Source organism: Hirundo rustica, chromosome 3 (genome assembly GCF_015227805.2).
Source record: "Hirundo rustica isolate bHirRus1 chromosome 3, bHirRus1.pri.v3, whole genome shotgun sequence".
NCBI classification, from domain to species: Eukaryota; Metazoa; Chordata; class Aves; order Passeriformes; family Hirundinidae; genus Hirundo; species Hirundo rustica.
Window position 1 is genome coordinate 95025931 of NC_053452.1, and position 14326 is coordinate 95040256.

Below are 14326 nucleotides of genomic sequence, written 5' to 3' on the forward strand. Positions count from 1 at the left end.
TTTGGCCATCCTGGGAACTGTGTGCAAATCTAGTTTGAATCAAAAAAAAAATTTCTGTTGGAAGCAAAAATACTGCGACTTGTGAAAACAAAGGAACATCTTGCTCTATGTCTATGCATCAAAGGAGTTCAGCGTATTTTCCATTTCTTGGAAGAGGGTTCTACTTAATAATTTATAAATAACTTTGGTTTACATCCCTCTAGTATTCTTTGCTGTATCTGTCTAATATTTTTTTTAAAAAAAAAAAAAAAGCTCCTTTTTATTGAAAAAATAATCAGTCATGGGACTGATTCCCCAGCTTGGTTGGTATATTATATTTGCAATATATGGCACAGTTATATTTTGGACCTTGCTTTAGCTAGTCAGGCTTTCAAAGTTGAAGAGTATCAAAATAAGACAGAGAAAAAAATATAGAACAAAATACTATTAGTCCTTTTTTAGGACTAAATAGATTAAATTTATTTAGAAAAAAAGACTGAACTCATCTCTCATTCTGGCTCATTGGTGGAAAAGAGGGAATACTCACCATGACCCTGCAATGAATGTGATTTCCCGCCCCTTAAAAATGCATGAAAATGAAATGTTTACTTTTGGATTAAATAGGAATTTTCAATTCAGATCCTAGAGGAACAAAATTGATCTTGATTTTTTTTTTTTTCAGAAAATTTCCTGTGATCCTTGTTGTTCATTGGAGTGTTCATGATCAAGTACATTGAAATGGCTGTATAAGAGTGATTAAAGATAATTTTTTACTCATTGAATCTAGTCTATATAATGCCAGATTTTTCAGGGGATGTTTATATTATTTCAGCTGCCAAGCCATTTGGATTTGTTAGCTGGGTTTTTTTTTAATATTCTGATACATACAATATTTGATTTATTAATCCAATTCCAGAAAGTTTTGAAGACGTTTATAAGTTGGAACAAAGTGATAGCATTCAGAAAGCACTTCTTGACATACAAGATGAGGTCCTGAATACTTTTAAAGTTTAAGAGAGACACTTGGTAATAAAAGCACATTATTAACAAGATAAAAGTAATACAATTTAAAGATAATGTTTATGCATAGAAGAAGGGCTAGAATTGTTAGGTACATTGTTGTGGTTTAACCCCCCAGCAAGCAACCACAGTCAACAACAAAGCACCCCACAACTGCTCACTCACTTCCCTCCAGCAGGATCAGGGATAGAATTGGAAGACTAAAAGTGAGAAAACTGTGGGTTAAGATAAAACTGATTTAATAGGTAAGGCAAAAGCCATGTACACAAGCAGAGCAAAACAAGGAATTTAATCACTGCTTCCCATGTGAGCCAGTGATCAGACATCTCCAGAAGAGCAGGGCCATGTCACACATAATGGTGACTTGGGAAACCAAACACCACCACTCCAAATATTCCCCTCTTCCTCCTTCTTCCCCCAGTTTTATATGCTGTGTGTGATGGCATGGGACATCTCTTGGGTCAGTTTGGGCCAGCTGTCCTAGCTGTGCCTCTTCCCAGCTTCACGTGTACCCCCAGCCATTTGGCCAGCGCATCAGAATAAGTAACAGAAAATTCTTGGATGCAGTGCAAGCCCTGATCAGCAATAGCAAAAACATCTCTATATTATAAACACTCTTTTCAACACATCCAAAGTACATCCCATATGATCTATTCTGAAGAAAATGAACCTTATACTAGCCAGAACTAGCATAAGTTTTTTGCTCACTTAACTTACAGTTCCTAAAATCTGTCAGCGGATGCTTACTAACGTTATATCCTGTGTTGTGGCTTGTCTCTCACGGAGCTCTCCAGCTCTGTTTTCACCCTGGCTAGCTCAAGAGACAAAACACAGCTGGAATGATTTCCCTCAGGGTCCCAAAAGCCAGGAGGTGGCCGAGAACCTTTCCCTTAGCAGAGAGAGCAAGGTCCTGTCAATGGCAAAGGAAGGTCTGCACTTGATCCAGGGAGAAACCAGGGCTTTATTCAGTCTTCTGTGGTGCTGTCCCAGACCATGGCCTGGGCCAGGAGGCCTCTCCCACTCCCCAAACCAAGAGTGTGAAAGCCACATGGTCTGGGACTTTTATCCAGGGACTTTTATCCGGGGACAAGCCAATACCCAATCAGGGATAAGATGGGAGTGAAACAGGGTTGGATTACATTCCGGAAAGGGAACAATGTGAGAGATGGGCTGGGGGAAGGGCAGGGACAAACTTAGGGATGTTACATTTTCCAGGAGAACAGGGGGGTAGAGAACAAACCATTATAAAACCCAATAAAAAAATGAAATACAATATGAAACCAAATAACACACAGCAACACTATGTATTTTAAGAAATGTTTCCAGTAAACTATTAAAGAATAATTGTAGGTCATTCCAGTTAAAATCTTGCTTGTTGGCACAACCAAAATTTTCTAAAGGGAAAAAAAGTGAAATTATTGCCCACAATTTATATTTTTGACTTGATAGCAACGTTTTCTTTCACCAAAATTATTAAGATGATAACTAGAGATAGCCAGTATCAGTTAATGCATCTAAATACAAAGATTGGATCCTCAAATGCTTTTCATCAACTGCTGAATAACTACAGGAGAACCTCTGTGTTTAGTGACACATAAAGTTTTGTGCTGTGTATGTCAAAAGTAGTTGCTTAAGAAGTCAAGGACTTGCTAAAAATGTTGTCAAGTTACCAGAAATAGTCTTTGTGAAAAGGCACAGTCAGGGAAGTCACCTGTGATCACTGTGGCTTATTCTGTTTAGAATGAACAAGAGTTGCTATTCTTTGTCTACCATACTGCTCAGGTATCAAAGGGGCTGCTAAAGTGAGGAGGAAATTGCTCAGTAAGCTAAATTTTTTTTTTAAAAGTAGAGACATTATTTCCCAGTAACTCTCTGTGTGGATACTGTATGGATTCTTCAGCATGAAGTGTTTGATTCTGAAAATGCAGAGAATTGCTTCACACCTAGGGCACACTGAGTGCCTTTACAAAAGTTAATTTCTTACAGTACAATGTAAATGGATAACCTCTAATGCTCTGGGCATGAATTTCTGCAAAAAAGCTAGTTAATATATGACACTTTATTTCTGACATCTAGGGGAACCAAGGAAACAGTTTTAGAATTGCTCAGTATTTTTCATTCCATTTTAAAAATACATTTTGGCATTCTATAATCTTAAGTTTCAGAAACTTCAAGACAAGATTTGCAAAATATGTCAGTGCCTTTGGTTGCAGGTAAGAAAGACAGCAGGCTAGATGTCAGAGTAAGACATCATTATCTTGAACTACTAATTCACAGTATAAATGCACATGGAATACCCAATGCAGTTCTCAAATTCCAGTTGAAAATACACATAGTAGAAACTGAAAACAGAGACCTCACAGGTGATCAAAAGTATAATTTAGTTTTCATGAGAATATAACTAGGATCAATAATCTGCAAAAGAGACAAGCACAGAATAGCAAGGGATATGACAGAAGTTTTTAATATCCTCATATTAAGGTCAACAGAGAAGAGCTGTCTCTATTAAGTAAAAGAACAGGAGGTTTCAAATAAAATCACCAGACTGCATATTCAAAACAAAGCAAAGAAGAATCTTCTTCACACAATGCATAGTGAAATTAATATCTGGTAGTGTTATCTAGATTTTGCAGACTCTTTTGGACACTGATAAATTATATTGGAGGTGTTTTGTTTAGAATCATGTAACACTTTGTGTTGGAAGGGACCTTTGAAGCTGATCTAGTTCCAGCCCTTCTGCCATGGACAGGGACATCTTTCACTAGATAAGGTTGCTCAAAGTCCCATCCAACCTGACATTCAAAACTTCTGGCATGGTTTAAGCCGAGCCAGCAACAGCCAAACCAGCAACTAAGTACCATGCACTCCTCTGTTGTGCTGGAATGAGGAGAATCAGGAAGAAAATTTTAAACTCATGAGTTCAGATAAGAACAGTTTAATAATTGATATAAAATATAATTGTAATACTATGAATGATAAAAATAAAAATTTTACTAAGGCTACTAATATTGCTAGTGATGGGGGAATGGGAGGGCAGGGGGAGAGAGAGAGAGAGAAAATGAGAAAGAAAACCAGAGATAAACAAGAGACATACAATACAATTGCTCCTTACACACTGACTGACGCCCAGCTCATCCCTGAGCAGTGATCAGGTCCTTCCAGCCAACTCCCCCCAGTCTATGATGAGTATGATATTCAGTGGAATGAAATATCATCTGTCCTGGATGTGCTTCCTCCCAACTTTTGTACACCTTTTTCTGTAAGAGCATGGGACACTGAAAAGTTCTTATTTAGAACAAACACTATTAATAACAACTAAAACATGTCCATGGTATCAATGTTAGAATCATACTAAATCCAAACAACAACACTTTACCATCTACTGAGAAGATAATTAACTTCCACTCTGAATTATAATATGTATCTATGATCTAACTTTAGCCTTCTAAAATTCAGGTGTGTATTCTGTACTGCTCATTTGATACTAGATCAACAGAGATGGACATCTTTTTCCACAAAATATTTCCTCTTATCTATTTAAGGCTTAATTTTTGTCGCGGTGCTGTTCCTCGCGCTGATGAGCGCGGCCACGGGCTAGCTCAGTCTCCTGCACCGCGGCAACGGGTGAGGTCGGGGTGGTGAGCCGGGTGAGCCACCTCCTCCCTGTGGGTCTTGGTTCCCCTCTCAGCGACGGTCAGCAGATGGCGTATGCAACCCACGGCAGCTAATCAAAAGGCGGACTCCTCTGGGCTCAGTTAAACAGGATTTTATTCAGGGGGAGAGGCAGCACGGGGCTCAGCACTCTCTGACCCACAGCCCAGAAGAGACCCCGGGGGCAGGCGTGCATGAGCTTTTAAAGTGGGGTGGAAACAGGGGTGGTGACAACCGGTCAGCCAGTCACAGGGATCGGGGGGGTTAACCGGGGGTGTGAACCATGGAACTGGGGACCAATCACAAAATGAGGGGAGGGGGTCTCCCGGGCCCCAGCCTATCACTCGGCACTCCTCCTGGAGGATTCTAGAAGCCAGGGAAGGGTCTCTGAGTGGCAGGCAGGCGACCACGAGGAGGGGGGGGGCGGGGATTGACAGCGACAGGTGCAGGGAAGGGATGAATGACAGAAAACGTCGGATTTTACAATAGACAAAACAACCGATGCAGAAGGGAAAACCAATGCAGAACACAGGGGTATACAGTGAACTAAACCATTATAAAAATAACTTAAAAATCTTACAAAAATAACTTAATAAAACAAGTCTCACACCACCACATCTCCCCCTTTTTTGTTTTTTCAAGAGGAGTGGGACTGGAACGGAGGAGGGAGGTCAGCGATGCTGCGTTGGGTACCCCATTTCATGCTCTTCTTCATCTAGATTTCTTTCTTCGTCTTCTGGGGTCCCCTCCAGCACCTCTTCCAACTCCAGTCCTTCCTCCTCATGGTCCTCTTCTGATGGCATGGTGACATAGTTAACTGTGGGGGAGTGTGAGGTGGCAGAAACCAAATTATACAACATCTTTTTTGTACACCGAACACAAGGATAACAAGTAAGAAACAAACAAACACAGCAACCCAGTTTTATCATAGATGAAGCCCAACCGGAGATTCCCCAATTAAAAGACAGTCCGCCCAGCCAGTCCTTGGTCTCTCTTTTGATGTTGGTCACTTGTCGGATGGTGGTGTAGTTGTTCGGTTGGTGGACCGGCCATCCGACGACTGGGAGACTCAGGCTGAGCGTTGCCAAGGCTCCGAGGGCTAGGTGGAACCTCCTCGGAGCGGGGAATCCGGCTCGGGTTGCTGTTATGAAAAACTGAAAGACACTAAACAAATATGTTACTTAAATTTGACAACAGCAGGGAAAGGGATGACTCCGCCCGGAGCTGATGTTCAGCTCTCCTCGTTCGATGTTTTCCTTTTTCGCCTCCACGCTGCTACGGTGACTTGCGGACTGTTGATTTTGCCAGACCCTGGGCTTTTGGGAACATAGGGCCTCACCCACTTAGCTGGAATCCATTTTGGTCCCGTGGGGGTGGACACGCAGGCGTACCCACGTCCCCACGTGACCAGATCGTGTGGCCCTTCTGCCCCTCCAGACCCAGGATCTCTGACCATGACCTGCGGTCGTTCTTTGACCCTAAACAGCGAGCGAGCGCCAAAGTGTCGGACAATGGGCGGATTGAGACCTTCGTAAGAACAATTCAGGAAATTAATGGTAAACAAAGCTCTGGCCAGCCTGACTGATGGTGACTCTGTCTTGAGGACCCTCTGCTGCTGATGTAGTACACGCTTGATGGTCCCATGGGTCCTCTCAACCATGGCTTGGCCTGTGGGGGAGTGGGGGATGCCGGTCTTGTGCTCCACCCCCCATTGCTGCAGGAAGCTACGAAGCTCCCTGGATTTATACGCCGGGCCGTTATCGGTTTTCAGTTCCCTCGGAATGCCCATGAAGGAGAAGGCGTGGATGAGGTGTTTTATGGCATCCCTGGCCTTCTCCCCTGTGTGGGCAGAGGCGAACACGGCTCCAGAAAAGGTATCCACGGATACATGAACATACTTTTGTCGTCCAAATTGTGGGAAGTGTGTGACATCCGTTTGCCACACCTCACAGCTCCTCAGCCCTCGGGGATTAACCCCTGCATGTAAAGTTGGAACAGCCTGCTGGGAGCATGATGGACACGCGGCCACGATCGCTCTGGCCTGTTCCTGCGTAAGGTGGAAACGGCGAACAAGGCCAGGCGCGTTTTGGTGGAAGAGCTGGTGGCTGAGTTTCGCCTGCATAAAGATGTTTGGCAAGGGGGCCATCTCAGCAGGGGCAGCAAGGGCATCAGCCTTCCTGTTCCCCTCTGCGATGAACCCTGGCAAATCAGTGTGTGATCTCGTATGCATCACAAAATAGGGTTGCTCTCGGTGGGAAACCAATCTAACTAATTTCGAGAGCAAGTCATAAAGTGCTATGTTGGACACCTCCTGTAAAATCGCCTGATCTGCTCTGGATACCACCCCCGCCACATAGGCGGAGTCTGTGACCAGATTAAAGGGTTCGGGAAACCGCTCAAATGCCCTAACGACAGCGGCCAACTCAGCGACTTGAGGTGATCCTTCCACCTCGGCAATATCAGCCTCCCACTGCTGAGTTTGAGGGTCCTTCCAAGTCAGAACTGACTTGTGGGACCTTCCGGACGCGTCTGTAAAAACGGTTAGAGCCTTGAGGGGCCTCCTACTGCGAAACTCTTTGAGTGATAATATAAATTTAGTTTCCGAATTAAAAATTTTGTGGGCAGGCCGATGAATAGAAATTTGCCCAGTGAAGGAGTCCAGAGCAAATTGGAGTGCTTCATTCTCCTGAAGCAAATGCTCCAACATAGCTTTTGAAATCTGGCCCGATCTCAAGCCAATTGGGATGTGAATACATTCGAAGTCACAGCCGGCCAATTCTCTGATCCGGAACCTTGCCTTCCGGATCAGTTCAGCAACCAACTCCTGTGGCCGGGTCATCCTCTTGGACCGATGATGACTCAGGAAGACCCACTCTATGATCAAGAGTGGATCATTCCCTTCACGGTCCTTCTTCGGGATGCTCTTCCATTGGAAGATCATCCCATGGAGGTGTGGCAACTTTCCCATTATTATGAATTTGAAAGGAAGCTCTGGGTCAATTCTGTGAGCTTGCCTTTTGGACATAGCGTCCTGCACCTTTTCCAAAGCCTTTTCTGCCTCAGGGGTAAGCGCCCTAGGAGAACTCAGCTCCTCTCCCCCTTTCAATAAATTAAAAAGGGGGGCTAGGTCGTTGGTGGTGAGACCTAGCCAGGGCCTTACCCAATTCAAACTCCCACACAGCTGGTGGACATCTGCAAGGGAACTTACTTTTGTTCGAATTGCCAATTTTTGGGGAACAATGGTCCGCCTTCCGATTTCGAGCCCGAGGTACTTCCAGGGCGGCATCCGCTGAACCTTTTCTTCCTGTAGCTCAAACCCTGCAGCAACCAGTGCATCGACTGTCAGACCAAGCACATGGGAAAGCATGTCATCATTCGGGGCGCACACCAGGACATCATCCATGTAGTGGTAGATGATGGCTTGTCCCGCGGCTGCGCGGACAGGGGACAGCAAGGAGGCCACATACCACTGGCAGATAACAGGTGAGTTCTTCATCCCTTGCGGGAGAACTCGCCAGTGATAGCGTCTCCTCGGGGCTTCCCAGTTGATGGTGGGAACCGAGAAAGCAAAACGTGGGGCATCGTCAGGGTGCAGAGGAATTTGAAAGAAGCAATCTTTTATATCTATTACAGCCAATTGCCAATTTTGGGGGAGCATAGTCGGGGAAGGCATCCCAGGTTGGAGAGACCCCATGTCTTCGATAACATTATTAATTTGGCGGAGGTCCTGAAGGAGCCGCCACTTGTCCTTCCCCGGCTTTTGAATCACAAAAACTGGGGAATTCCAAGGGCTGTCGGTTTCTACAATGTGGCCCTTGGCCAATTGCTCCTTCACGAGCTCCTCGAGCGCTTTTAATTTAGGTTTTGAAAGCGGCCATTGCTCCACCCAAACTGGTTTGTTCGTCAGCCAATTAAGTTTCTTGGTGGGACGCTCGTCAATGGACGCTGCGGAAATTTCCACTGAGGGGTCGGGTATGTCAATTTTGACCCCCCATTGTGACATGAGATCTCTGCCAAGCAGAGGCTCCTTATAATCTAAAACAAAAGGACGGATGTTAGCCAATTGTCCTTTTGGCCCCTTAATTTGCACTATGCTCCTGGATTGTCTCGCCAATTGCAACCCTCCGACACCTTGAACGTGTCCAGCCACGTCCTGCAGAGTCCAATGTGACGGCCAATCCTGGGCTGGCACAACAGTCACATCTGCCCCGGTGTCTAAAAGACCAGTGATGTTAATAGTTTCCCCGCCCACCCTGAACTCACAGTCTACCCGGGGCCTTTCTTCAGTGATGGCTTGCACAGGGCAAGCCACTGGGGTGTTGTTCAGTCCCCGGGTAGGGATGATTTGTGCGATCACCTGTCCCTTAGGAATAAATGTGGGTGGATGGGTGCAGCGCAGCCAGAGGACGAGATCTCCGGGGTTGTTGACGAGAACCCCTGGAAGAATCTCGACCTCTTGCGGGGTGTACTTACAGTCCCCGATGATGACAAGCTCCTTTCCTTGGACTGGCCAGGCTCCTTGTTCTTTGGTGTTTATGGAAAGGAAGGTCCAATCCGCCGTCCTCAGATAGAGCGCTTCGGTGAGCCGCAGCCGATAAGGTTCATGCCTTGATGATGTTACTAAAATTGGCTTTGAAAGGTCATGGTCAGTACTGTATGTCAAATTCGGTGTGTCACGTCCGGTATTATTGCCTGTCTCAGTGAAAGGCAGCGTATCATTGGCGCTAGATGTTTCTTCCCCCTCCCCCGCTGCTTGGTCCGCCCTATTTCTATCTTCGCGCCGGGTGGACCTGCGCTCCCCCCTTAGTTTAACTGTTGGGAGCTATCTCCCGACCCTCCCCTGTTCCCACTCCCCCTGCCTTCCCCCCTTTTCTTTTTCAAAGCGTCAACGGCATCCCGCAGTGGGCAGGTGTTCGCCCAGTGCCCGGGCTCCTGGCAGATTAGACACCGGTTCTTCTGGGGCACATACGGTCCGCGTGTCGGTCCTTGGGTGCCAGACACTGCTGAAACTCTTGGTGTTATTGATTTCCCTTCCCGGTCGTTTCCCTGCATGTAGGGGACCTTTAGCTGACACACCCTGAGCATATCTGGAAGGGTCGGAGGGGGGTCCAGAGGGAGACTCAAAATTGCACTCCGGCACATACTATTTGCATTTGCAAACACCATCTCCCTCAAGATCCCATCCCTTACCGCCACTTCCGTTACTTGCACCTCGATTGCTCGGGTGAGCCGCTCGACGAACTTAGTGAAACTTTCCTTGGCCCCCTGCATGATCTTGTAATAGGGTACGACCGGGCCGTCTGGCACCATTCCAAAAAATGCGGAGACCGCATGCTCCCTGGCAATCTGGAGGGCTTTGATGGGGATATTTGAGGTTTGGTCCGATGGGTCGGCCCATCTCCCCTCACCCATAAGGTGTTCTAAAGTGAGGGGGTTCCCGTTGTCGTCCACCGCAGTCTCCGGGTCTCGGAGGAGACTGGGCAAGGCCTCCCTGAGTTGCTGCCTCCATGCTGCCACCCACAGTTTGAACTCTGTTGAGTCAAGCAGGCAGGAGAACAGCTGCTTCAGGTCTGCAGGAATAACGACAACAGCATCGAGATCTGAACGGAGCAAACCCCTGAAATAGGGGCTGTCCCGCCCATAATCTCGATGGGCCTTGCACAGATCCCGGATGGTGGACTGGGGGAACGGGTGATGGATCGCTCGGACCCGCTGCCCTCCTCGGGAGCCCTTATAAACGACTGGGGATACCGAAGGAACAGGGGAAGGCTGATGCATCCCTGCAGGCTCAGGCCCTGGCCCCACCCCCTCCGGGCCCAGACCGTGGGAACCGGAAGGGGGAGCGTGGGAACCAGCAGGGGGAGCGTGGGAACCAGAAGCCCAGGAGGCAGGTCTTCCGGCAGGGGGCGTGGTTTGGGAACCCGATGATGTCATGTGGGCGTTCCCATGGGAGGAGTAGCTGGGAGGAGCTGTGGGAGTGGTCTTGGAAGAGGGAGGGAGCATGGGTGGAGTCTTTTGGGGGAGAGGAGGGGCTGAGGAGAGGAAGGGGTTGGGCTCATCAAGGACAGGAAGAAAGGGATTGAAGGAAGGAGGGTAGGGGGATGGGGAAGACCGTGCCATGCGGTCTCCTCCATCTTGGGGATAAGGGGTAGGGAAGCCATTTTGTGGTTGGGGAGTCTCAGCTAGACTAAATCTAACACGAGGTTTATTAACTGGGGAAGATGGGGAAGGGTGGAATTCTTGAGCATCCCGGCCAGGGCTGCCCAAGAAACCCCGAGCAGTCTGGCTAGGACTGCCCGGGCGGGGGGGTCGAGAATTCCTGGGGGAGCCTGAGCCAGCAGGTTGGGGTCCTGCTGCTCCCTTCAGAATTCTCTTCTGGGGACAAGGAGAAGGGACGGAGGGACAGGGAGAACAAAGGGCAGGTTGTCTTGGACGTGGCTGTTTCTGCACTTTCCTATTCATTTGTGTAACAGCAGCTGTAAGCTGCAAAGCCAAACTGAGGAATTTGGAGACTTGTTTGTCCCCTGAGAGTGCCAAATTATGGATTTTGTTTTGTACAACCGTCCAAAACTTGGGGCTGTACACCTGCTCCGGGGACACATGAGGAAAGTGCAGGAAAAGCCACCTCACAAACCCCTTGAGCTCGCCCCTCGAAACCTTTAACTGGGCGAGCTCCACAACCAACTTAAAACTATAATACACACCTTTTTGGGCAGCGGAGAGTTTTGCGCCCATCTCTCCGAAACCGAAACCAAAATCAGGGGCTCGGGGACACCTAACAAATCCCCCTTGCCTGCTGCCCACTCGATGACACCCAGACAAAAGCAAACTTAACAGAAAACGAACGCGGAGGTCACTCCCCTAAAACCGGGCAAAACCTGAAACCCAAACCCGGGGGGTCCGCACCGAAAAATAAAATCGCAGTGTCTAAAACCCCTGTGGACACTTCCACCCAAAAGACAACTGCCCAAAACTTAAAGTTTACAAAACGAAAAAGAACAAAAGAGCACCCCGAGGAGAGTAATCCGCAGGGGGATGAGGCTAACCACCACCCCCCCGAGCTGCGCAGCCTGGGATCCCCCCCACTCCTGGAGGATCCCTCCCGAAATTAGGGTCTCCACACCGGGAGCACCCTCCGAAAGTAAGCCCCCTCACGAAGAAGGCTTACCCCCTCCTGGGATGCGATAAAGCCTGGGGTCTCGAGATTAGCTGCCTGAAGAGGACCTGCTGGGCGCTTCAGGCTGTCCTCTTCGTCCCTTGGGAGCGTGATCTTACGAAGCCGCTCGACCAAGGGTAGCGGGGCGTCCAAGGACTTTTCTTCAGGCTCTTGCAGCCTCAGTCCGTGCCGCGGGGTCCGCCTCGTGACCTGAGGGTGGGGGCCCCACGTTGGGTGCCAACCGCTGTCGCGGTGCTGTTCCTCGCGCTGATGAGCGCGGCCACGGGCTAGCTCAGTCTCCTGCACCGCGGCAACGGGTGAGGTCGGGGTGGTGAGCCGGGTGAGCCACCTCCTCCCTGTGGGTCTTGGTTCCCCTCTCAGCGACGGTCAGCAGATGGCGTATGCAACCCACGGCAGCTAATCAAAAGGCGGACTCCTCTGGGCTCAGTTAAACAGGATTTTATTCAGGGGGAGAGGCAGCACGGGGCTCAGCACTCTCTGACCCACAGCCCAGAAGAGACCCCGGGGGCAGGCGTGCATGAGCTTTTAAAGTGGGGTGGAAACAGGGGTGGTGACAACCGGTCAGCCAGTCACAGGGATCGGGGGGGTTAACCGGGGGTGTGAACCATGGAACTGGGGACCAATCACAAAATGAGGGGAGGGGGTCTCCCGGGCCCCAGCCTATCACTCGGCACTCCTCCTGGAGGATTCTAGAAGCCAGGGAAGGGTCTCTGAGTGGCAGGCAGGCGACCACGAGGAGGGGGGGGCGGGGATTGACAGCGACAGGTGCAGGGAAGGGATGAATGACAGAAAACGTCGGATTTTACAATAGACAAAACAACCGATGCAGAAGGGAAAACCAATGCAGAACACAGGGGTATACAGTGAACTAAACCATTATAAAAATAACTTAAAAATCTTACAAAAATAACTTAATAAAACAAGTCTCACACCACCACAAATTTTTAGGATGGAATGGATTGCCCTAATATAGATATTTTTTCCATGTCCAAATCTGAGAAGAATGAGTATCTTTTCTGGATCCTTTTGAAAAGTAGTCATATGATATTTGGCACAATGATACAACTGAGAAAGAAAAGAAGGAAAAAAATTAACAGGAATCAGAAAGAAAAAAGCAGTGGAGAAAACAGTTCTCTCCAAGGCCATCTGCTTTCTTTCAGCTTAGTTTTTATAGGAAAAAAACCTATTCTATTAGGGCACATGGGTGAATATTTATTATTTCTTTGATGTTGAGTGAATGACAGTGCCATTGGTAGCAGTACAAGTTTTTTCCACAATTTTAGCATCTTATTTTTACTACCACTGGTCACAGAAACCGTATTATGGGGAATTTTATCTATTTATTCTTCCTGAGTTAGGTTTCATTTCTGACTGGTATTTTGGGCAGTGCTGCCCTCCATTACTCTTGTATGGAGCTAATGAAAGACATTACAGTTCTGTGATTCTGCAATCTTCATCCTCAGCAGGCTATGAAGAGAAGGCTCTGCAATGGCCTTCTGCATTTTACTCTCCATAATCTTGAACATATTTTCCAAGGTATGAAGTAAAGACTCTAATTATTTAAACTTCTTTAGGAAAGAAAAGGATTTTGAAAGAAATCAAGTTCTCTGCTAGCCGAGTCAACATTCCAACGAACTACAGTCACTGGATAGACAACTAATAAGTTAAGTCTATATCCCTATGATGAAGAAATACAATTTCAAGTGAGATGAAACTATGTCTAGAAGTGAATTAAAAAAATAATCACTTCAATTGTCCTTGAGACCATATGATGCTGTTGTAAAATCCTGTCCTGAGCATGCCTTACACAATCTCAACAGAAGTATTCCAGACAGGCAAAAAAAAACCAACAAAAAAACAAACAAACAAACACACAAACAAACAAGCAAGCAAAAAAAACCCCAAAAACCAACCTGTTGCATGGATTTAAAATAATACATAGGAAAAGAAATCACAGGTGAAATACCTTGGCTTAAAATGCAATAATAAAGGCAAGAAGGAAGGAAGAGGCTCTTCAAAATGGTACCACTTCTACACTTCTTAAATAGGAGCTAGACTTCTAGCCTTAAAGACTGCCTTCAAGGTATAAAGTTCTTCCAAGGCTGAGATTCAGTTACATAAAAAACAAAAAGAAGAGCAGACATTACTTTCAATAATTTCATGTTTCAAAGTCCTTAGTGAGATACAAATATTTTTCTGTTATTTTCAGATTGTGAAATGATGAATAGTCACAGCAAATACAAAGATACCAATTGATGGTTAGGAAGATTTTCATGATGGTCTACTCGGAGTTTTGGCCAGAGGAACACCTAAGAAAATGGACTAAAACAAGGAACTGATTTGTTTTATCTAGTACAAAAATTATTCAATTCAACCTGGTAGAAAATTCGTCGTTACCTGCCCTACATTGTATAGCCCTTACCTCCCTCTGTCCCTCTTAATTTCCTCATCCCTTAACCCCTATTCTCATTTTCTTTTCACCACCCTTCTACCTGACAT